This window comes from Crotalus tigris, unplaced genomic scaffold, assembly GCF_016545835.1.
Source record: "Crotalus tigris isolate CLP2741 ecotype Arizona unplaced genomic scaffold, ASM1654583v1 scf7180000017864.473447, whole genome shotgun sequence".
Lineage (NCBI taxonomy): Eukaryota > Metazoa > Chordata > Lepidosauria > Squamata > Viperidae > Crotalus > Crotalus tigris.
This window is the reverse complement of record NW_024096685.1, coordinates 144,145-169,392: the sequence shown is the minus strand read 5'-3', so window position 1 is coordinate 169,392 and position 25,248 is coordinate 144,145. Positions and strand designations below refer to the sequence as shown.

Sequence of the window (25,248 nt, the reverse complement as noted above, 5' to 3'; positions counted from 1 at the left end):
TAAAGTCCATAGAGATCTCTCTCCAGGGTGCTTGCTACCGGCTGCAAAAGGCCCGGCATTTTTCCTTGCCTTCGTTTTACCACAGCACACATAGGGCAGGTGGCGACATAGCTTTCAATGCCTTTTTCCCTTGCCTTTGTTTTGCCATAGCACATGTAGGGCAGATGGTGACATGGCTTTCAATGTCTTTTTTCAGCGATGGCCACCAAAACTGCCTTTTTATTAGGTGTAGTGTTTTAACAAATCCAAAATGTCCTGCAAGTTTGGAAATGTGGGAGATTTGCATAGTTCTTAATCTTTCCATGGCTGTGACATACAACTTGCCCCCCACCCATGCTAGTCCATCCTGAATCAAACACAGATTTTTGTGCTTTAAAACCAATCGTCTTTCTCTAAGGCTTGTTTGAACACTGTTGAGGTAGCACTGTCCACTGGCATGGGTGTTCTCTTTTGTGATCTCATAACCACTGGGGCTACCAATTGCTGTGTTGGTAATAAAGGCTTGACTACTTCTGCTTTGGTGCTGTTATACTGCAGCATTCTGGATAGAGCACCAGCTAGAAAATTCTTCCCTCCTGGCAAGTAGTGGAGGGTAAAGTTGAATCAGTGGAAGTGTTGGACCTACAGCACTTGTTTAGGGGGCAGCTTCCTAGGCATTTTTAGAGCTTCTAAGTTTTTATGATCAGTCCACACTTGGGAATGGATTTTTCTCCCTTCTAAGAAGTGCTTCCAGGTGAGGAGGGCCCAGTGCACTGCATAAGCTTCCTTTTCACAGACCACCCAGCGCTGTTCAGTTTCTGATAATTTTCAGGAGGTGTAGATGCATGGTTGTAATTGGCTCTCATTTTCTTTTCTTTTTTTTAATTAATTTTTATTATTTTATTTTCATTACAATCATAAGAAAAAAAATTCAGATACATAAGAAGTTAAAATACAACACACAAATTCCGACATTGCTCACCCATTTCCCCTCAGACCGCATCCCCCTCTCAACTCTTCACTTCCCCCTTCCTTCTACCTCCTCTCCTCCCCTCCCTCTCTCCTCCATCTTTCTACTTACTTATCCCTCTCCTCTTCTTCTCAATCAGATGCGGTCTGAGGGAAAATGCCCAAGCAATCCTCTATCACCAAAATCTGAACTATTGAACATACTACCCATACTCTCCTCTCCCCCTCCCCCCACCCCCTTTTCCCCCCGTCTTCCCAGAGCTCAGTACAGGGTTACAAAAAAAAGAAGAAAAAAAAAGAAAACTAAACATAGTCAACTTAAATTTACTACTTATACAATAACCGGAATCCTAATAACCCTTAACTCTCTGCAAACTTGAATTCATAATTTAATAAATAAATTAATGAAACTTTGTTGTTCCATACTTCTTCTGAATATATTCTATCCATCTTCTCCATACAGAAACCTATCTCTTTTGTGAATGGTCCTTTAAGTAAGCAGACATTTTAGCCATTTCTGTTAAGCTAGAAACTTTGAATACCCATTCTTCTAAAGAAGGCAGAGAATCTTTTTTCCAATACTGACCCACCAATAGTCTTGCTGCTGTTATTAAATTCAGCATTAAAATAGTTTCTTTAACATCAAAATCCACAAAAATACCCAAAAGAAATAATTGGGGAGTAAATTTAATTTTCCTTTTAAAAACTTTTTGAATGTTCCACCAAATCATAATCCAAAAAGCTTTAATATTTTTGCAAGTCCACCAAACATGAAAATAAGTTGGAACCAAGGAACCATATCTCCAACATTTGGGTTGCAAATTCGGATACTGTCAGAATCCAATTATACTTCATCTCCAGTTATCAATTATAGAAAACCCCATTTCTGCCCTCTCTGGATTCTGTCATACAAGAAAGGGAAGGGGGTGAACAAAGGGGCTTTATGGCCCTCACTTCCTTCGGTACAACTTCAAAGGCATTGAATGTGGATAGCACCAAAAGGCCTTATCATAACAAAGGAGGCTATTTACCTTTCATGTAGTTTTCTCTGAGGTCTCCATTCAGCCGGCAGAAAGGGAAAGGGGGTGGGATTGTGATGCCTAAAACTGTCACTGGAAGAGGGGGGTGATTGGGTGGGACTACTGGGGAACCCCTTAAAACCTCGAATGGGAGAGCTTGGACCCCAAGTCCTGTCTAGAACGCTTGCAACCATTTTCTCTTAATAAAGGATTCCTGTTGGAAGAATTATTCCAAGAGTTCTGTCTTCTTAAGATGCAAAGTGGGATGGGTCCTTACATTAGACAGGACTTGCAAAATTAATCCACCTGGAAGGGAGACCCTTGCCGGGGGATTTTGCAAAAAATTACCATGTCAGACAATGGAGAAAGAAAGGGGGAAAACTCCCTGGAAAGAGAGCCGCTGACCCAATTGGAACCTTGCCAGATGTTGGGATCCAAGAGGTCAGATTCCTCAGGAGAAGAAGTGGTGGAGACACGGGACCACAAGCCTCACTGGTCAATAGACGTTGGGAAAAAAAGTGAGTGGAGAAAGGAATCAAGAAAGGTGACCCTGAGACGGGGGACCAAGCAACCAGAATGGAAGCAGGAGATGGAGAAATCCCTGCATGCAACTGAAGAGGGAGAAAGCTGGGCACCGTACTCAGACTGGATCCTAAAGAAAGCTATTGACCTGATGGAGAGAATTCTCAGCTCCCTAGGAGAGGAGAATCCTGAGTCCTACAGCCACCCCAGCTCCTGGAGCCGCAAAGGGAGAGACACCGAGGGGGACGTGGAACCTGCAAACCTGGGGACACCTGCTGATCCAGTAGTCCCCACCCCCTACCGGACCACAGATGACGATCTGGACGGAAGACACTACCACCAACAACGGAGGAACCGATCCATTCCAAGACGTCCGCTGTTGGAGGTGAAATTCAAAGGGGAGCCAACACGCTTGGGGATTTTCCTAACCCAAGTCCTCAGCTACATGGAGGAATACGGGGAGGACATCCCCAACGACAAAGCCCGCATCCGGATCGTGGAATCTGCCCTGGATGGACCGGCTGCAGATTAGGTGGTGACCTCTCAGATCCCAACATCTGGCAAGGTTCCAATTGCGTCAGCGGCTCTCTTTCCAGGGGGTTTCCCCCCTTTCTTTCTCCATTGTCTGACATGGTAATTTTTCATGTCCTCTCTGAGAAGACGGTTTGAAGACCCCCTGGCTTATCACAAAGCCCGTGAAAGGATAAAAATGATGAGGCAAGGCAAATGCCCAGTGGCTGAATATACACAAGAATTCCGGGCCATTGCCAGCAAACTGAACTGGCCAGAAGACATCCTCCTTAGCCATTTCAAAGATGGACTAAATTATGATCTATATGACGCTTGCCTGCCCCGAGGGGACCCACACCAACTTGAGGAATGGTACATCTTGGCAGAGGAAGCAGAGATCGACATATTGAAAAGACACCGCCGAAGAAAACAATGGAGCCGCTCCCCGTCTGAGTTGACACACGAACCAGTGAAACTACCGGCTAAAGCCAAGAAGCAAATGGGGTGTTTCAAGTGCGGAAGAGAAGGGCATCGAGCTGTAGAATGCTGCTCCAAAGCCCCCCCAGCACAACCTAGACAGATCCCCAATCAACAAATCCGGAAAGTCTTCAGCTAAGCCAAAAGAAACTGCCATGAGAATGATGGAAATTGCGGAACCCCCCACTTCTGCTTACCAAGGGGAAACAACTCCAGCCTACGCTGCAGGGCCGATGGATGCCTCAGATGACAGCTCGGAGGGTGAACCCCTGGTAAGTGGACACATCACACCCATCCTCAAGACAGTGACTATATTAATTCCCCCCATGCCCGAAGCCATGAAGGTGAAAGCCTTAATAGTCTCTGGCTGCACCCGCTGCCTTATTAGCCCGATATTAGTGGGGAATCTGGGCATCCCATCAAGGAGACTGGAACAACCAATCTCATTTCGCCAGTTAGATGGATTCATAGCAGGGGGGGTGCCAGCTACCCTAGCCACTCTACCAATACACCTCTCCCTGGGCAAACATGAGGAGGACATAACGTTTGTGGTGACCCCAGGCATGGAATGCCCAATGATCCTAGGGATGGAATGGTTAAAAAAATGGAACCCCTGGGTAAATTGGAGGACAACAGAAATCAAATTCCCAAAGGGGGACCCTATGGACTTAAAATCCCAAGGGAGGCTGCCAGAATCAAGAATAGAAAAAGCATCCATAGGAGAGGAAAAAAGACTAACAGAAATACCAGAGGAATACAGAGACCTTGCTGAGGTTTTCAGTGAGGAGAGGGCGAATGAGCTCCCCCCCCCCCACTGACCCACAGACTGTACCATTGAATTCAAGCCTGGGGCAAAACTCCCGAAGCCCAGATTATACTCCATGAGCCCAAAGGAGAAGGAGGAAATGGAAAGATTCATTAAAAAAAACCTAGAGAGAGGTTTCATTGAGCCACGCAAGCCTAAAGTGGCTGCCCCAGTCCTTTTTAGAGAGAAGGATGGCTCTTTACGTTTATGCGTGGATTATAGGGCCCTGAATACAATCAGTGAAAGCAACCTATACCCTCTGCCCCTCATGAAAGACATGCTGTCACACCTATCGAAAGGGAAAATTTTTTCTAAACTAGACCTAAGGGAAGCTTACTATCGCGTGAGAATTAAGGAAGGGGACGAATGGAAGACTGCATTTAACTGCCCCATGGGGTGCTATCAATTCAAAGTCTTGCCATTTGGATTACAAGGGGGCCCTGCAGTCTTTATGCAATTAATCAATGACGTTCTAAGGGAGCACCTGTTTAAGGGGGTCCTTGTTTACTTGGATGACATTCTTATCTTCACCGAAACAAAAGAGGAACATGTCAACCTTGTCAGAGCGGTTTTAAAGAAGCTGCGAGCCGCCCACCTATATGCCAAACTCTCAAAATGCGAATTCCACCAGGAAAGGATAGACTACCTAGGTTATCGCATATCCCCCCAGGGCATTGAAATGGACCCAGAGAAGGTCAGAGCAGTATTAGATTGGGCACCACCCCGCACAAGAAAGCAACTACAAAGTTTCCTGGGCTTTGCAAACTTTTACCGCCAATTCATCCCCTCATTTGCCCAGATAGCCTTGCCCCTCACTAACTTACTAAAAATGAAGGGAGCATCCTCAGTAAAACCTAGCCAGCCACTAAAATGGACAATGGAGTGCCAAGCAGTGTTTGAGAGACTAAAGAGATTTTTTTCTGCCAAACTATTACTAAGGCACCAAGACATGGACAAGCCCTTCGTAATACAGGCAGATGCAAGTGATGTGGCAGTGGGGGCTGTTCTATTACAAGAAAACGATGATGGCATATTGCAACCCTGTGCATATACATCCAAGAAACTCACAGAACAGAACAGCGCTGGCCCGTATGGGAGAAGGAGGCTTATGGGATATGTTGGGCATTACTCACGTGGTGACAGTTCCTGGAAAGCAACAAAATCCCCTTCCAGGTGTGGACTGATCACAAAAATTTGAAAGCCCTGAAAATGCCCAGGAAACTCAATCCCAAACAAGCCCGCTGGTCCCAGCATTTTCACCAGTTCCAATTTAAGCTCAAACATTTACCAGGGAGAAAGAACTTCCTGGCAGTTGCCTCAATATAACAGCGCACGAACCACAGACTCTAAACCAATAATGGCAGAGTCACAACTGGCAGCACCAGTAACCGCAAGAACCCAAGCCAAATTAAAACCACAACTGGACAGCCAAACTGGAATTGAATTCAGAAAAAGTTTGGAAACAGATGAATGGTTCCAGAAAAACAAAAATGTGTGCACAATGAGAGACGGGTTGCCTTGGGTAGGGGAAAAGTTATATATACCAACAACTCAAAGAGTCACTTTCACGCAGCTTTGCCATGATACAAAATCAGCAGGGCATTTTGGATTTGTAAAAACTTTACACTTAATTAAACGGCAATTTTGATGGCCATCCATGAAAAAGAACATTGAAAGTTATATAGCCAGTTGTCCAAAATGTGCGTTTGCAAAGAGGTTGCAAGGGAAATCGCCAGGACTATTACAAACAGTGGCAAGTCCCTCAGCCCCCTGGAGAGAAATAGCCATAGATTTTATAGTGGAATTGCCAGAAAGCAATGGGAATACTGTTGTCTGGACGGTCACGGACTTGTTTCCAAACAGGTGCACTTTATCCCTTGCCAAAAGATTCCCACTGTAAAAGCCTTAGCAAAACTTTTCATCCAGCACATTTACAGATTACAAGGGGCACCCCAACGCATCATCTCTGAAAGGGGGGTGCAATTTACGTCTGCATTTTGGAAGGAATTTTTATCCCTCTTAGGAACCACTCAGGGACTGACATCTAGCCACCACACACATGGAAATGGGGCCGCTGAAAAAATGAACTCCGTACTTAAGCAATATTTAAGATGTTTTCTTAGTTTCCAGCAGACCGAATGGGCGGACTTACTCCCTTTTGTAGAAGTTGCCTACAATAATGCAGTCCACTCCAGCACAGGCTACACTCCTTTTCAAATAGCCAATGGTCAAAGTTTCAACCCCATGCCAGAATTAACCCCAAACATACCAACGATCCCATCACTAAAAGAATGGATGGAACAATTACAAGACACCTGGCCAATAGTTAGAAAAGCACTAGATGAAGCTAGGCAGGCATACAAAGCACAAGCTGATAAAAAAAAGGGTTGAGCCTACACCATTCATTATAGGAGAAATGGTGTACTTATCTACAAAATACCTAAAGTCCCTACAACCCTGTAAAAAACTTGGACCAAAATATATAGGACTTTTTCCAATTAAAAGAATCATAAATCCAGTAACAGTAGAATTAGAATTACCCAAAAATCTCAGGCAAATGCACCCAATTTTTCATTGCAGCTTGCTGAAAAGAGAGCGTCAGTCACCTCTACGGCCAAAAATCTCCCCCCACCTCCAATCATGGTGGAGGGCGAACAACACTTCGAAATAAAGGAAATCCTTGACTCTAGGAGATATCATGGAGCAACTCAGTACCTAGTTGCCTGGAAACACCTCCCTCCCTCACAAAACGAGTGGGTCCATAAACGTCATGTCAAAGCCCCGAAGCTATTGAAGAAGTTTCACACAGAGTAGCCTAACAAGCCTGACTAACTTTTACACCTGTTTTGTTTTCTTTCAGGTGGATCTCTCTTATTTTTAAGGGGGCCAGATGTCAGAATCCAATTATACTTCATCTCCAGTTATCAATTATAGAAAACCCCATTTCTGCCCTCTCTGGATTCTGTCATACAAGAAAGGGAAGGGGGTGAACAAAGGGGCTTTATGGCCCTCACTTCCTTCGGTACAACTTCAAAGGCATTGACTGTGGATAGCACCAAAAGGCCCTATCATAACAAAGGAGGCTATTTACCTTTCATGTAGTTTTTTCTGAAGTCTCCATTCAGCCGGCAGAAAGGGAAAGGGGGTGGGATTGTGATGCCTGAAACTGTCACTGGAAGAGGGGGGTGATTGGGTGGGACTACTGGGGAACCCCTTAAAACCTCAAATGGGAGAGCTTGGACCCCAAGTCCTGTCTAGAACGCCTGCAACCATTTTCTCTTAATAAAGGATTCCTGTTGGAAGAATTATTCCAAGAGTTCTGACTTCTTAAGATGCAAAGTGGGGTGGGTCCTTACAGATACATACAAGATAACCTTTTAGGATCCAAATGCCATCTATAAAACATTTTATAAAAATTTTCTCTCAAATTTTGTGCTTGAGTAAATTTAACATTTCTAACCCAGATTATCTCCCAAGAATCCATTAAGATTGGTTCCTGTATATTCTGGGCCCATTTGATCATACAATCTTTTACTAACTCTGTTTCTGAATCCAATTTTATCAACTCATTATAAATTCTTTTGATATGAGCAAATTTCTGATCTTTAATCTGAATTACCAAGTTTTCATCTGTTAAAGTAATTCCCACCTTCTTATCTACCCTCCATCTCTCCATTATTTGTAAATATTGAAACCATGATTGTAAAATATTTTCTTGCCTTAACAAATCAAAATACTTTAATTGCCAATCTGTACCTGACCAAATGAGCAACTCTTTATAGGAAATATTGTCAAAATTCACCCCTTTAGAAACCCCTTGAATTGCCTGTCCAGGAATCCCCCAAATGGGTATTTTATAGTTCAATTTATAATAATACTTCCTCCAGACACGAAGTATGGCATTTCTTAAAATATGTGACTTAAACACCCAATCTACTTTCTTATCAAAAACTAAATATGCGTGCCAACCAAATAATAAATCCCAGCCTTCAAGAACCAAAATATTTTTGTTTGTTAAATTGAGCCAATCACCTACTAAAGTTAAAATGGCCACATCCTAATATAATTTCAGATTAGGTGCTTTAAGTCCACCCCTTTCTCTAGCATCTTGTAAAATCTTAAACTTGCCACCCTATATAAATTTATTGATACCCTTCCGCCACTCTTCCAAATTTGCATCCTTTTTCAAAATGGGTAACATCTGAAATAAAAAAAGAAACTTTGGTAGAACATTCATCTTTATTACTGAAATTCTCCCCAACAATGATAATTGTAGTTTTTGCCAGTCATTTAAGTCTTTTTGTACCTTTATCACCAATTGTTCATAAATATTCTTATACAATTTCCCATTAGATGTTGTGATATATACTCCTAAATACTTAACCTTATTAACTACATCATAACCTGTTGCTTCAACTATAGTAGCTTTTCCCTTCATAGACACATTTTTAAGTAAAATTTTAGTTTTATTCTTATTCACCTTAAAACCAGAAACCTGTCCATACTGCGCTAAAATTTCAACCAATTTGTTAACCGAATTTTTGGATAAGATAATGTCACCACCAAATCATCAGCAAAAGCTTTCAACCTATAATCAATCTTATTTATTTTTATTCCTTTTAATCTAGAGGATTCTCGAATTTTAATAAGTAAGATTTCCATAGTTAATACAAATAACAAAGGGGATAAAGGACAACCTTGCCTAGTACCTTTTTCTATTTTAAATTGCTCTGTTAATCCCCCATTAATTATAATTTGTGCTGATTGTTGCTGATACACAGCTTTAAGAGCACACAAAAATTTATCTCCAAAATTCATTTCCTCTACCACTTTCAATAAAAATTTCCAATCTAATTGATCAAAAGCTTTCTCCGCATCCATAAATATTAAGGAAGCAGGAATTTGATTATTCTTATCCAAATATTCTATTATATTAACCAATTGTCTTACATTATTTTTCATGTATCTTCCCGTTATAAATCCCGATTGATCAGTATGAATCAGTTGTTTCAAAACCTGCATCAATCTATTTGCCAAAATCTTTGCAAAAATCTTATAATCCGTATTTCTAGGCTTGGACAAGTCCTGATCATCCTTTGGAATCAATGATATGAAGGCCCTTTTCCAGGATGGAGGTAACTCTGCTCCCAGCAAAATGTCATTAAAAAGTTCCTTCAATGGTTCTATCATTTCTTCCAATAGCATCTTGTAATAAATTGCAGTTAATCCATCAGTACCTGGCGTCTTACCAACCTTTAATTGTTTAATTGCAAAGGTAATCTCTAGAATTGAAGCATTAATTCCATCACGCTGTTCAGTCGTAAGTCTGGGAAAATTGGCTTGTTGTAAATAATTTTCTACATCTGAAATTTGTATAGCTTCACTAGTATATAACTTAGAATAAAAATCTAGAAAAGCCTTTTTAATCAAATTTTGTTGATACACCTCTTTGCCTTTAAAACATATTTTGTTTATAATCCTTGATTTCTGCTTCTTACGTAATTGATAAGCCAACCATCTACCAGGTTTATTTGCATTACAAAATGTATTATACTTCATGTACCTCGAATTAATTGCCATCTGATCCGCTATTAACATATTAAATTGTTCCTTTAGCAGAGTTATAGAAGCTTTCAAATTATTATCCATTGGATTTGATAATAAAATCTTTTCCTTACATTTAATCTCATCTTCCAACTCTTTACGCTTCTCAGTTTGTTTACGTCGAGCATTATTCATAGAGATCAAAATCCCTCACATGTATGCTTTACTGGAATCCCAAACCATTGGCATCGAGGTGCCCTTATTCATATTCCAAGAGAAAAATTCTTTTAAATAACCTCTACATTTCTGTATATTCTCTTCATATCTAAATAAATTCTCATTTAACCTCCAAGACCTTCTAGACCCTTTATCCAAAGAAATTTCCAACCATACAGGACTATGATCTGAAAAAATTCTAGAAAATATCTTAGTATTCTTCACTCTGAAAGAAAAGTCATTAGTAACTAGAAAAAAATCAATTCTAGAATAAGATTGATGCCTGTCTGAAAAAAAGGTGAAATCTTTTTCCTGAAGGTTACGTTCTCTCCAAATATCTCTGAGTTCCAAATCTTCGTTTAAATCAAAAAAAGTTTTGGGAAGTCTGGTCTGGTTACACACTTTAAAAGAACCCTTCTTATCTTTGCTTGGATCCAAAACACCATTCCAATCCCCCATCGTAATAACTGATTTATAATCCAAAGAAATTAGTTTCTGATGAATTATCTTGTAAAAATGTTTTTGTTGCTGATTGGGAGCATATAATCCAAAAAGAAGAGTTCTATTATCATTTATTAAAAGATCAATAATAACATATCTGCCTTGTAAATCCAAGTCAATTAATTTTGGTGAAAGCTCTTTTCTTACATATATAACTACACCTCCTTTTTTCTGCAATGCAGGAGCTATAAAATGTACCCCAAGCCGAGGGTTAAACAAATATTTTTGATCTTTGGAAATAATATGAGTCTCTTGCAAACAAATAATATCATTTTTATGTTGTTTCAAATAGTAAAAAACTTTCTTTCTTTTCTGTGGAGTGTTTAGCCCATTAACATTCCAGGTTAGAAGCTTTGCCATTCTTGGCAGGTTGAAGCCTGTCAGAATCCAATTATATTTCATCTTTAATTATCAAACATAGAAACTCCCAATTCTGCCTTCTCTGGATTCTGCCATAAGAGGGAGAAAAGGGGGAGAGCAAAGGGGCTTTATGGCCCTCACTTCCTTCAGCACACTTCAAAGGACTGAATGTGTGTTTATTGTGGCCTCTAAGCTTTAACATATCAAAGAAGAGTAATTGCCTTTCATGTAGTTATCTGAAGTCTCCATCCAGACGGAAGAAGAAAGGGGATGGAATTGTGATACTTGAAACTATCACTGGAAGGGGGGTTGATTGGGTGGGACTACTGGGGAACCCCTTAAAACCTTGAATGGGAGAGCTTGAACCCCAAGTCCTGTCTAGCATGCCTGCAACCATTTTCTCTTAATAAAGGATTCCTGTTGGAAGAGCTATTCCAAGAGTTCTGTCTTCTTAAGATGCAAAGTGGGGTGGGTCCTTACATTAGACAGGACTTGCAAAATTAATCCACCTGGAAGGTAGACCCTTGCCGGGGGATTTTGCAAAAATTTACCATGTCAGACAACGAAGCAAGAGAGGGAGAAAACTCCCTGGAAAGAGAGCCGCTGACCCAGTTGGAACCTTGCCAGATGTTGGGATCCGAGAGGCCAGATTTCTCAGAAGAAGAAGTGGTGGAGACACAGGACCACAAGCCTCGCTGGTCGATGGGCGTTGGAAAGAAAAGCGAGTGGGGAAAGGAATCAAGAAAAGTGACCCTGAGACGGGGGACCAAGCAACCAGAATGGAAGCAGGAGATGGAGAAATCCCTGCACGCAAGTGAAGAGGGAGGAAGCTGTATGCCGTACTCAGACTGGATCCTAGAGAGAGCTATTGACCTGATGAAGAGAACTCTCAGCTCCCTAGGAGAGGAGATTCCTGAGCCCTACGCCCGCCCCAGTTCCTGGAGCCACAAAGGGAGAGACACCGAGGGGGACGTGGAACCTGCAACCCCAGGGACATTTACTGATCCAGGAGCTCCCACCCCCTACCGGACCACAGATGGAAATCTGGACGGAAGACACTACCACCCACAATGGAGGCACCGATCCATTCCAAGACGTCCACCGTTGGAGGTGAAATTCAAAGGGGAGCCAACACGCTTGGGGTTTTTCCTAACCCAAGTCCTCAGCTACATGGAGGAATATGGGCAGGACATCCCCAGCGACAAAGCCCGCATCCGGATCGTGCAATCTGCCCTGGATGGACCAGCTGCAGATTGGGTGGTGAACCTGCATGACTCCAATGCCCCAGAACTCAGTAACTTCAACCGTTTCATGTCCTCGTTGAGAAGACGATTTGAAGACCCCCTGGCTGATCGCAAAGCCCGTGAAAGAATAACAACGATGAGGCAGGGCAAACGCCCAGTGGCTGAGTATACACAAGAATTCCGAGCCATTGCCAGCAAACTGAATTGGCCAGAAGACATCCTCCTTGGCCGTTTCAAAGACGGACTAAACTATGATCTATATGATGCTTGCCTGCCCCGAGGAGACCCACATCGACTTGAGGAATGGTACGTCTTGGCAGAGGAAGCAGAGATCGACATATTGAAGAGGCATCGCCGAGGAAAACAATGGAGCCGCCCCCCGCCTGAGCTGACACACCAACCGGTGAAATCATCGGATACAGCCAAGAAGCAGATGGGGTGTTTCAAGTGCGGAAGAGAAGGGCATCGAGCTGTAGAATGCCGCTCAAAGGCCCCCCAGCACAACCCAGACAGATCCCCAATCAACAAACCCAGAGGGTATCCAGCTAAGCCAAAAGAAACAGCCATGAAAATGATGGAAATTGCAGAAAACCCCACCTCTGCTCACCAAGGGGAAAGAACTCCAGCCTACACCACAGGGACGGTGGATGCCTCAGATGACAGCTCGGAAGGCGAACCCCTGGTAAGTGGACGCATCACACCCATCTTCAAAACAGTGACTATATTAATCCCCCCCATGCCCGAAGCTGTGAAGGTGAAAGCCTTAATAGACTCTGGCTGCACCCGCTGCCTCATTAGCCCAACACTAGTGGGGAATCTGGGCATCCCATCCAGGAGACTGGAACAACCAATCTCATTTGGCCAGCTAGATGGATCCATAGCAGGGGGGGTGCCAGCTACCCTAGCCACTCTGCCAATACACCTCTCCCTGGGCAACCATGAAGAGGACTTAACGTTTGTGGTGACCCCAGGTATGGAATGCCCAATGATTCTAGGGATGGAATGGTTGAAAAAATGGAACCCCTGGGTAAATTGGAGGACGACAGAAATCAAATTCCCGAAGGGGGACCCTATGGACTTAAAACCCCAAGAGAGGCTACCAGAATCAAGAATAGAAAAAGCATCCATAGGAGAGGAAAAAAGATTAACAGAAATACCAGAGGAATATAGGGACCTTGCTGAAGTCTTCAGTGAGGAGAGGGCGAATGAGCTTCCCCCCCACCGACCCACAGACTGTACCATTGAATTCAAGCCTGGGGCAAAACTCCCGAAACCCAGATTATACTCCATGAGCCCAAAGGAGAAGGAGGAAATGGAAAGATTTATAAAAAAAAACCTGGAGAGAGGTTTCATTGAACCAGCTAAGCCTAAAGTGGCTGCCCCGGTCCTTTTTAGAGAGAAGAAGGATGGCTCTTTACGTTTATGCGTGGATTATAGGGCCCTGAACACAATCAGTGAAAGCAACCTATACCCGCTGCCCCTCATGAAAGACATGCTGTCACACCTATCGAAAGGGAAAATTTTTTCTAAACTAGACTTAAGGGAAGCTTACTATCGCGTGAGAATCAAGGAAGGGGACGAATGGAAGACTGCATTTAACTGCCCCATGGGGTGCTATCAATTCAAAGTCTTGCCATTTGGATTACAAGGGGGCCCTGCAGTCTTTATGCAATTAATCAATGACGTTCTAAGGGAGCACCTGTTTAAGGGGGTCCTTGTTTACTTGGACGACATTCTTATCTTTACCGAAACAAAAGAAGAACACGTCAAACTTGTCAGAGCGGTTTTAAAGAAGCTGCGAGCCGCTCACCTATATGCCAAACTCTCAAAATGCGAATTCCACCAGGAAAGGATAGACTACCTAGGCTATCGCATATCCCCACAGGGCATTGAAATGGACCCAGAGAAGGTCAGAGCAGTATTAGAATGGGCACCACCCCGCACAAGAAAGCAACTACAAAGTTTCCTGGGCTTTGCAAATTTTTACCGCCAATTCATCCCCTCATTTGCACAGATAGCCTTGCCCCTCACCAACTTACTAAAAACGAAGGGAACATCCTCAGTAAAACCTAGCCAGCCACTAACATGGACAATGGAGTGCCAAGCAGCGTTTGAGAGACTAAAGAGACTTTTTTCTGCCGAACCAGTACTAAGGCACCCAGATATGGACAAGCCCTTCATAATACAGGCAGATGCAAGTGATGTGGCAGTGGGGGCTGTGCTATTACAAGAAAATGATGATGCAGTATTGCAACCCTGTGCATATACATCTAAGAAACTCACGGAAACAGAACAGCGCTGGCCCGTATGGGAGAAGGAGGCTTATGGGATACGTTGGGCATTACTCACGTGGCGACAGTTCCTGGAAGGCAACAAAATCCCCTTCCAGGTATGGACTGATCACAAAAATTTAGAAGCCCTGAAAACTTCCAGGAAACTCAATCCCAAACAAGCCCGCTGGTCCCAGCATTTTCACCAATTCCAATTTAAGCTCAAACATTTACCAGGAAGAAAGAACTTCCTGGCAGATGCACTATCTCGCATGCCCCAATATAACAGCGCACGAACCACAGACTCTAGACCAATAATGGCAGAATCACAACTGGCAGCGCCAGTAACCACAAGAACCCAAGCCAAAATAAAACCACAACTGGACAGCCAAACTGGGATTGAATTCAGAAAAAGTTTGGAAACAGATGATTGGTTCCAGAAAAACAAACATGTGTGCACAATGAGAGACGGATTGCCTTGGGTAGGGGAAAAGTTATATATACCAACAACTCAAAGACTAACTTTCATGCAACTTTGCCATGACACAAAATCAGCAGGGCATTTTGGATTTGTAAAAACTTTACACTTAATTAAACGGCAATTTTGGTGGCCATCAATAAAAAAGGACATAGAAAGTTATGTTGCCAGCTGCCCAACCTGTGCATCAGCAAAGAGGTTGCAAGGGAAATCGCCAGGGCTGTTACAACCAGTGGCAAGTCCCTCAGCCCCCTGGAGGGAAATAGCCATGGATTTTATAGTGGAATTGCCTGAAAGCAATGGGAATACTGTTATCTGGACAGTCACGGACCTATTTTCCAAACAGGTGCACTTTATCCCTTGCCAAAAAATTCCCACTGCAAAGGCCTTAGCAAAACTTTTTATCCAGCACATTTACAGATTGCACGGGGCACCCCAACGCATCATCTCTGATAGGGGAGTGCAATTTACGTCTACATTTTGGAAGGAATTTTTATCCCTCTTAGGGACCACTCAGGGACTGACATCTAGCCATCACCCTCAGACAGATGGACAAGCGGAACGCTGCCAGTCGGTACTTGAGCAATATTTGAGATGTTTTTTAAATTTCCAACAGAGTGATTGGACGGACTTACTTCCTTTTGCAGAAGTTGCCTACAATAATGCAGTCCACTCCAGCACAGGCTACACTCCTTTTCAAATAGCCAACGGCCAAAGTTTCAACCCTATGCCAGAGTTAACCCCAAAAGAACCAACGATCCCTTCACTGAAAGAATGGATGGAAAACCTACAAAACACCTGGCCAATAGTCAGAAAATCACTAGATGAAGCTAGGCGGGCATACAAAGCACAAGCCGATAAAAAAAGGGTTGAGCCTACACCATTCATTATAGGAGAAATGGTGTACTTATCTACAAAATACCTAAAGTCCCTACAGCCCTGTAAAAAACTTGGACCAAAATATATAGGACCTTTTCCAATTAAAAGGATCATAAATCCAGTAACAGTAGAATTAGAATTACCCAAAAACCTCAGGCAAATACACCCAATTTTTCATTGCAGCTTGCTGAAAAGAGAGCATCAGTCACCTCTACGGCCAAAAATCCCCCCCCCACCACCTCCAATCATGGTGGAGGGGGAACAACACTTCGAAATAAAAGAGATCCTTGACTCTAGGAGATATCGTGGAACAACTCAGTACCTAGTTGCCTGGAAACACCTCCCTGCCTCACAAAATGAGTGGGTCCATAAACGTCACGTCAGAGCCCCGAAGCTATTGAAGAAGTTTCACACAGAGTATCCTAACAAGCCTAACTAAATTTTTTACTTGTGTTTTCTTTCAGGTGGATCTCTCTTATTGTTAAGAGGGGCCGGATGTCAGAATCCAATTATATTTCATCTTTAATTATCAAACATAGAAACTCCCAATTCTGCCTTCTCTGGATTCTGCCATAAGAGGGAGAAAAGGGGGAGAGCAAAGGGGCTTTATGGCCCTCACTTCCTTCAGCACACTTCAAAGGACTGAATGTGTGTTTATTGTGGCCTCTAAGCTTTAACATATCAAAGAAGAGTAATTGCCTTTCATGTAGTTATCTGAAGTCTCCATCCAGACGGAAGAAGAAAGGGGATGGAATTGTGATACTTGAAACTATCACTGGAAGGGGGGTTGATTGGGTGGGACTACTGGGGAACCCCTTAAAACCTTGAATGGGAGAGCTTGAACCCCAAGTCCTGTCTAGCATGCCTGCAACCATTTTCTCTTAATAAAGGATTCCTGTTGGAAGAGCTATTCCAAGAGTTCTGTCTTCTTAAGATGCAAAGTGGGGTGGGTCCTTACAAAGCCTTTGGAACAAAACCTGTAGACTTGCAGTCGATGACTTCTTTGGCCTTGCTCCTCCCACTGGCTCCGAAGTAAAGTGTAATCCATCATCAACCTTTTGTTGCTGTTGCTGTTGTTGTTCTCTTTCTCTATGTTTATAAGCAGCACGTGTAATTCTCGGTTGTTTTGGGTCATCAATTAATTGAATAGATTCAACCAATAACTCTTCTCCTGGGAATGGCTTTAAGCCTACATCAGATTGTGTTTCTGCCTTGCTCTCATCTTTTTTTGATCTTGGAGATGGTGGTGACTCTGCTTTTAACACAGTCATATAAAAATCTTTTGCTTTAGAAATTGTATTAAGACGATAACGTAAGCCAAGATAAGTCACCACTATCCCCACAGGAATATCCCATCTGAATTGAATTTGTTGTTTCTTAAGTTCATCCACCAAAAAAGCAAAATCTCTCCTTCTCCTAAGGATTTTTGAAGGTATTTCTTTTAAGACTATCACATCTTGAGTTGCAATCTGAAATCTGTGCTTATAAAAAGCCTGAATAATTTCATTCCGCAATGATCTTCTAGCAAAATAAACCACCACATCTCTTGGTAGCTTCCTCTGTTTTGCGACCCATGAATTAACTCTAAAAATCTTTTCTATATCTCTCAACATTGCTTCAGGGTCGCATTCCAAAACAGAAGCCAGTTCAATTGCAATTTCTTCCTTCAAATTCTCCTGAACATTCTCCTTCAAGCCTCTTATTCTCAAAGCGAACTCCATTTCTCTATATTGTGACATTAAAATCTCATCCTGTACATTGTCTGCATTATCTTCTATTTTATCAACTCTATCTTGTAGTATTTCAACCTTCCCCACCACTTCATCCACCCTGTCATCAATTTTTTCTACAAGTCCAGCAAGCCCCTTCAGTGTAGAAATAATATCTACTCTCATCTGATCATTTTTTTTCTCAATAAGTTCTGCTGTCTTTTGTATAGTTTTCTCATAAATGTTCTCCAAAGCATCTTGCAAATCTTTAAGTGTTATTGACTGCGGTGGTGGTGAGGGTGGAGAAAGTTTAGGTCTGGGTTGTTGTTGTACAGTCTGAGTTACTGAAGAAGGAGTTGCAACTTTAGGAAGAGAAGCAGGTCCAGGACGTTTTGAGGCCATTTTAACCCCCAAAAAATTTTTTTAAAGAATTAAAAACTAATAAAAGTAAAAAGAGCAAGAACAGCAAAAAAAAAGAAGTTTACTTCTTAAAAAAAAAGAATTCTCTTAAACAAATCAAGTCCATTACGTTGTTAAAGCTCGATCAGTAAAAAGTAGAAAATGAAAGTGTTCAAACAAGAAGAGTAACAAAGAAACAATATTCCTCCGCCATCTTTCTTGCTGCAGCAATTTGTTCAGATAAGTAACAGGAGAAGATGTTAGTTCTCCCCAAGTTAAGTTAGAAGTAAAATCCAGTCATTGTCCTCCTGAGAGCTCTGTCTGCTTTAAAAGTCACTTACAGTTTTCATTAGGAGAGCAGCAGTGGAGGCGGCATCTGGCTTCGTTCTCTTCGGAGAACAAAGACATCCCAGGAAACGGAGCAACACCCGGACTTTGGAGGAGCTCTCACACTTCACCTCCCGAGAAAAAATCCCTGGGAGGTTGGTGAGGTTCAGCTCCTATCCAGGAGAAATCTCACCTTCTTCCCTTCACCCGGGAAGAAGGTTTCAAGCCATAAAACAGCTGGTCGTCGCTGTTTAACCGGCTTTTATGATCTCCCGGGAGAGGCAGCTATAAAACAGCTGCCATCAACACCAACACAGCCACAGGAAGAATTGGCCCTCATTTTCTTGGAGTAACACAGCCCCCACTGCAACATCACTGGCATCAGCTTGAATTATGTTTTAAATTCGGTTCTGCTGAGAAAAGACTCTTTAGCTTTTTGAATGCCAATTGGCACTCTGTAGTCCATTTCAGGGGCTGGCTGGGCTTTGGTTTTTAACAGGTTTGTGATAGGTAGGGCAATCTGGGCAAATGAAAGGATGAATTGTCAGGTAGAAGTTTGCAAAGCCCAGGAAACTCTGTAGTTGCTTTCTGGTGCAGGGGGCCATCCATTCCAAAATGCCACATACTTTTTCCAGGTCCAACTCCACCCCTTCATGAGAGTTCCGGTAGGCCAGATAGTAGATTTTTTTTCTTTGTGGAATTCACATTTTGACAGCTTTGCATACAGTTTGGCTGCCTGGAGTTTATTCAGGATGCCCTGAGCAGCCTTCATTTCAGTGTAGATTAATATATCATCCAGGTACACCAAAACTCCCTTATATAGGTGTTCATGCAGCTGATCAATGAGTGTTACATTAGCACCTAATATAAGGAAGTTTTGGTGTACCTAGACATACCTGGAACATTAGATCTTGCTTAATGTATGGTCCTGCCTCAGCTAGTCCTCCCAAAAATACAAATGGAACTATTAAAACACAAATTAAACTTATTTGAGACAAATACAATGGCACAACAGATTAAACGGTCTAAACAGAATTTTTTTGGGAAAATGCTAATAAACCAGGGAGATGGCTTGCATATAGATTTAAAAAAGAAAGAGAAAAAAGATTAATAAATAAGCTACAGGACTCAGAGGGTAACTTACATTGCCATAATGATTTAATGAAAAAAATTACGAAGGCTTATTATGAGACACTTTACAAGGCAGAGACGATTCCTAAAGAGGCAATTCAGGCTTACTTAAAAGAAGCAAACCTCCCAAAGGTTCCTGAGAATATTGCCACAGGTTAAACGAGAATATTTCAATGATGGAGATTACAGAGGCAATAAAAAAGCAAAAGAAAGATAAAACACCAGGACCTGATGGACTTCCCGCTGAATTTTATGTAGCGTTACAAGATATTATAACTCCAACTTTGAAAGACTTATGTACCGTATTTTCCAGCGTATAAGACGACTGGGTGTATAAGACGACCCCCAACTTTTGAGAAGATTTTCATGGTTTAGAAAGTCATCTTATACGCCGGAAAATACGATAGCAATGCTCGCTGGAGAAGCTTACTCTTCCTTGCTCAAAAATGTTGGGAGGGAGGGAAGGGGAAGGAAGGAAGGAAGATTGAAGGGGAAAGGAAGAAGATGGAGAAGGAAGGAGATTGAAGGGGAAAGGAAGGAGAGACAGATTGAAGGGGAAGGGATGGAAATGGAAGGAAGGAAGGAAGATTGGAGGGGAAAGGAAGGAGATTGAAGGGGGAAGGAAGGAAGGAAGGAAGGAAGGAAGGAAGGAAGGAAGGAAGGAAGAAAGATTGAAGGGGAAAGAAAGGATCTGGAGAAGGAAGGAGATTGAAGGGAGAAGGAAGGAGAGAGAGATTGAAGGGGAAGGGATGGAGATGGAGATGGAGAAGGAAGGAGATTGAAGAGGAAAGGAAGGAAGGAAGGAAAGAAGGAGAGAGAGATATTGAAGGGGAAGGGATGGAGATGGAGATGGAAGGAAGGAAGGATGGATGGAAGATTGAAGGGAAAAGGAAGGAGATTGAAGGGGAAAGGAAGGAAGGAAGGAAGGAAGGAAGGAAGGAAGGAAGGAAGGAAGGAAGGAAGGAGAGAGAGATTGAAGGGGGGAGGCACTGCCAAGGATGCACAAGCAGCTCTGTACAATTGCCCAGGGAGGGGGGGAGGCTCTGGCGAAGAGCTTGGTGGAGAGCCAAGTGGCGGCACATCTGGGGCCTCGGAAGCTGCGTGGAGGATCTGTGTGCCTCAGAGCAGCCGGCTGACCTCTCACACCCACCAAGGGATGGAGATGGAGAAGGAAGGAGATTGAAGGGGAGAGGCACTGCCAAGGATACACAAGCAGCTCCGTACAATTGCCCGGGGAGGGAGGGGAGGCTCTGGCAGAGAACCTGGTGAAGAGCCAAGCAGTGGCACATCCGGGGCCTTGGACGTGCCTCGGAGCCGCCGGCCACCCTCTCACACCCGCCAAGGGATGGAGATGGAGATGGAGATGGAAGGAAGGAAGGAAGGAAGGAAGGAAGGAAGGAAGGAAGGAAGGAAGGAAGGAAGGAAGGAAGGAAGGAAGAAAGATTGAAGGGGAAAGGAAGGAGATGGACAAGGGGAAAAGAAAGAAGGAAGGAAGGAAGGAAGGAAGGAAGGAAGGAAGGAAGGAAGGAAGGAAGGAAGGAAGGAAGGAAGGAAGGAAGGAAGGAGATTAAAGGGGAAAGGAAGGAAGGAAGGAAAGAAGGAGAGAGAGATATTGAAGGGGAAAGGAAGGAGATGGACAAGGAAGGAGATTGAAGGGGAAAGGAAGGAAGGAAGGAAGGAAGGAAGGAAGGAAGGAGATTAAAGGGGAAAGGAAGGAAGGAAGGAAAGAAGGAGAGAGAGATATTGAAGGGGAAAGGAAGGAGATGGACAAGGAAGGAGATTGAAGGGGAAAGAAAGGAAGGAAGGAAGGAGAGAGAGATTGAAGGGGGGAGACACTGCCAAGGATGCACAAGCAGCTCCGCACAATTGCCCGGGGAGGGGTGGAGGCTCTGGGAGAGAGCCTGGTGGAGAGCCAAGCGGCAGCACATCCAGGGCCTCGGAAGCTGCGCAGAGGATCTGCGCGCCTCGGAGCTGCCTGCTGCACTCTCACACCCACCAACCAGGAGCCCCCCATCCTCATCCAGGCACCTCTTGCCCTCTCCCAGCCACCCCCGGGGACCTGCCCATCCCTCCAGCCTCCTAAGTGCCATCACAGCAGTGGGGTTGTGGGAGCCCCTTTCCACACCGCGCAGCCCATCGCCCACGAGAGAGGCACGGCCGGAGCGCTAGCTCCCACTTGGAAGGTACCGCTTATCCCCTCCCAGCCCGGCTGGCCTCTGATGCACATGTGGGTATTTTCTGGTGTATAAGACGACTGGGCATATAAGACGACCCCCAACTTTTGAGAAGATTTTCATGGTTTAGAAAGTCATCTTATACACCGGAAAATATGGTAATGAAGTTTTTACACAGACAAAAATACCGGACTCATGGACTGAAGCTAATATTACTTTGATACCTAAAGAAGATACTGATCATACACTAATTAAAAATTACAAACCAATATCACTACTAAATGTGGATTATAAAATCTTTGCTGCAATAATGGCAGAAAGAATGAAAAACTTTTTGATTGAATTTATACACCCAGACCAAAATGGTTTCCTACCAAAAAGACAGATAAAGAACAACTTGAGGATTATTTTAAATGTTTTGGAATATTATGAAATTCATCCAGGGAACCAGAAGGCACTTACATTTCTTGACGCACAAAAAGCCTTTGATAACTTAAACTGGCAATTTATGTTTCAACAACTTCAAGAAATGGATTTTGGTGAAAATTTTAACAAAGCAATTCAAGCAATTTATAAGAAACAAACAGCAAGAAAACTTCTAAATGGAGATTATACTGATGGATTTGAGATTAAAAAAGGCACTAGACAGGGATGTCCACTGTCTCCCCTTTTATTTATCCTTACATTAGAGGTACTGGCAAGAAATATCAGACAAGATACAGAAATTAAAGGTTTGGAGATTAAAGATCAGAAATATAAACTACAGGCCTTTGCGGATGACTTGGTTTTTATTTTAGAGGAGCCATTGATAAACTTTTGCAGAAAATCGAGAAATTTGGAGAAGTGGCTGGTTTGAAAATAAATAGGGAAAAGACCAAAGTATTAACAAAAAACTTAACAGATAAACAGAAAATTCAACTTGCTAAAATGACAAACCTTCAAATAGTCAAAAAAGTCAAATATTTGGGCATTTATTTAACTGCAAAATATACTACATTAAAAGAAGATAATTATGAGAGATTAATGAAACAAATAAAAATAAACCTGGAAAGATGGGAAAATCTTCAAGTATCACTTCTAGGAAGAATAGCAACGGTTAAGATGAACATTTTACCAAAGCTAATTTTTCTATTCCAAATAGTTCCTATTAAACTTACTAAAAACTTTTTTGATGATCTAAATGCAATGATTTTAAGATTTATATGGCAAAGAAAGAAAGCTAGAATCAAATGTAAATTGTTACAAGAATCTAAGGAGAGAGGGGGCTTTGGACTGCCAGATTGGAGACTTTATTATCAAGATGCTATTCTCCTTTGGCTAAAAAAATGGATTGTATTGAGAAATAAAAGATTGCTTTATCTGGAAGGACATGATCTTCAATTAGGTTGGCATGCTTTTATATGGTATGAGAAAATTAAAGCACATAAATACTTTCAAAACCATGCAGTAAGAAACGTACTACTTTCAGAATGGAAGAAAATCAAACATAATATATATATATGAAAATACCTGAGTGGCTTTCAACAATGGAAGCATTTGCTTATCCAAACCTGATTAATTATGATAAACTGGTTAGTTATAAAGATATTTTGGACAAAGAGGGAAAACTTAAGGACAGGCAAACTCTTCAACAACAAGGTATTGACCTGACATGGTAGTCCTACTTGCAAATGCAAACAAGATATGAAAAAGATGTAAAATCAACAGGATTTTATAAAGAACAGACTCCACTAGATAAAATTTTCTTAAAAACAGATGAGAACTTAATTAAGAAACTCTATAAATTTCTTTTAAACTGGAAGATGGAAAAAGAACAAGTGAAAGAAACAATGATAGTATGGGCAAAGAACTTTGGATATTCTATAGATTTAGAAGATTGGCAAAAACTTTGGGATAAAAATATTAAGTTCACAAAAGCCGCAGCATATAAAGAAAACTTATATAAGATGTTTTATATAAAACATATAAACATATATGTTTTGTGTCAAAGATAAAATGAACACCAAGGTAATAAAACTATTAGTGTTATTAACCATATATGTTTTATATAAAACTTATATAAGATGGCATATGACACCAGTTGCTTAGCGAAAATGTTTAAAAATGTTTCGGATATTTGTTGGAAATGTAAGCAACAACCAGGCACTTATTACCATGTCTGGTAGATATGCCCCAATGCTAAGAAATACTGGTCTAAGATTCATAGATGGCTGGAAAAGATGATGAAAATACAGATAGAATATAAACCGGAATTGTTTTTGTTAGGAATATTAAAACCTATCTATGGTAAAGAGAATGATTATCTGATACTGCATGTTTTAACAGCCGCGAGGATAGTAATTTGCCCAATATTGGAAAAATGAGAATCTACCATCTGACCAGACTATAATTACTAAAATCTTAAGAGTGTGCAGAAATGGATAGATTAACAATGGAGATGAAAGAAAAAGATGATTCAGTTTATTTTATAACTTGGGATAAGTTTTATCAATGGTTAGAGACATGTTAGAATTTGAAAAGGATCTAACATCTCAGAATAGATGATTGATTTCTAACCAAGTTCTAATTAATAGGTAGATGACATTGTTATTTTTAGTGATTTAGTGATTTTTATCTATGTTGATAGTTAGGATTTTCTGAGATTTTATTATTCGTGTTTATTTAATAGATGAATTTATTTGTGTATTAACTATTTGTAATATGGCTATAGTTAAGCTTATTTTAAGGTATTCATTCATTATTATGATCCGGACAGTTGCTTGTTTGTTAAAATATGTGATTGTACCTTTCCTTATTTTATCCTAAATCCCCTATTTCCTTCCCTCCCATCCCCCTCCCTTACCATACCCATATTGTTCCTAATTTTCCCTTACCTATATAAACTCAATAAAATATTGTTAAAAAAATGTATTTGCCTTTAATCCTTCCATTTGTCTCTTTCTTGCTTTTGCCTTTGTATTTTCAGGACTTGCAATACTGTTGGAGGAGGGTGCTTGCATGCGGATTATTATTCGCTTTGCTTTGCTCTGCTCTGCTCTGTACAAAATGTTCTCCCTCTGGGCGAGAGAAATGTGACCCGAAAACATCTGCCTTATCTCCAGACAACACAGCCTGGGACCATTGGGAAACAAAACTAAGAAAGACCTTGAGATGGGTATTAAATCACCAGCTTCTCATAACACAGTGGCATCTGTGGATAGGCTGGATTTCAACCAGATGGTTGGACATTGCCTTTTTGATATAATCCTTTATGTGCCAAATCTCAGACCTTGCTTTGCTCTCTTGCCATCACTAACTCTCAGTAAAAGTTTCTTTTGAGACAATGCCTATTTCAAGAGTTTTACTTTCTTGGGAGATCTAGTTGAGGTAGGTCCTTACATAAAGTAAGGTCTGTAGTAGTGCCCCACTTGGAGAGGCATCTGCCCTACTGAGTGAGGCTGTGCACAGCATGTCTCTGCATGATAGTGAAATGGGAGAAATTTAAACTGAAGACTGGAGTGAGGTAGCCACTTAGATTTATCTTGGAGGAGGCACCTCCACCTGAGTAGAGGAATCTGCTGCCCTAAAAGATGCCTTAAGGCCAAGATGGTTGCTTGGTGTTGGGAGGAGAGAGGACTGGGAGGAAAGGTCCCCAAAAGTAACTCTCATCCAAAGAGGTTGGAAAAAGACTCGCCAAAAAAAAAAAAAAAAAGATGGAGCTGCTTTCTAATGATGATTATCTGGACCCACAGTCAG

At 41.9% G+C, this 25,248-nt stretch overlaps 1 protein-coding gene across 8 annotated transcripts in view; it reads right to left on the bottom strand.

Annotated features, from left to right (window-relative positions):
* The window catches only part of LOC120308080 (protein NEL-like), a 374,605-nt gene that overhangs the window by 269,041 nt on the left and 80,316 nt on the right, over positions 1–25,248 (bottom strand). The window lies entirely within an intron of this gene.